Genomic DNA, 719 nt, shown 5'->3' on the forward strand with positions numbered 1-719 from the left:
TGCTTGTGTTGACTGCAATGCAAATACGTATCACTGCTGTTGGGTAAGGGCTTCATCCCTTCGACCTTAGGAGCCTGACTAAGCACAAGAGGTCATGTTAGTCCAGCTATAAGGCTGCAGTCATAGCATGCTGAGGAGCTGGATGGGGGGAAGATGGATTGATTCCTTAGGCATCACCTGCAGCCAGGCTCCTGCTGGAAGTCCCAAAAGGTCTGAGGAAGAAGTGGCCTGTGTCAGGAAAGGCAGAGCTGTGGGACACAGAGGGGACCTGGAGCATGGGAGGGTGGGCACTCCTCTGAGGAGCTGGTGAAGTAACAGCTTGTGGAGTTGAATTCAGCTTGAGGGTAAGTTTGAATATTGAGTGAAACTTACATCAAGTCTTAGTATCTGTACCCTGGAAAGAGGAACAAACCCTGCGGAGGCTCTGGTTAACTCCAGGAGCTGGGAAACTGAAGAGCTGCTTGGAGTAGAAAAGTGCCTTCGTTTGCAGGGAAGAGGAGAAAGAGCCACCTTAAAATAGTGATATGTGTTTGGGTTTTTCAAAAGTGACAATGACAGTTGTCGATGTTTATAGTAACAGCGGCAGTGACAAGTGAATTCCCAAGCCTGGGAAAGGCTAAATGTGGCCTGTTACTGCTTTAATACCTTCTTTACAGAACAATTCCACCTTGCATCTCCATATACTCTAAAGGGGAAAGTGAATAAAAAGGGCCTTGGAT

The sequence above is a fragment of the Pezoporus occidentalis genome, unplaced genomic scaffold (assembly GCF_034315485.1).
Source record: "Pezoporus occidentalis ecotype Australia unplaced genomic scaffold, CSIRO_AGI_Poc_V1 ctg59, whole genome shotgun sequence".
Lineage (NCBI taxonomy): Eukaryota > Metazoa > Chordata > Aves > Psittaciformes > Psittacidae > Pezoporus > Pezoporus occidentalis.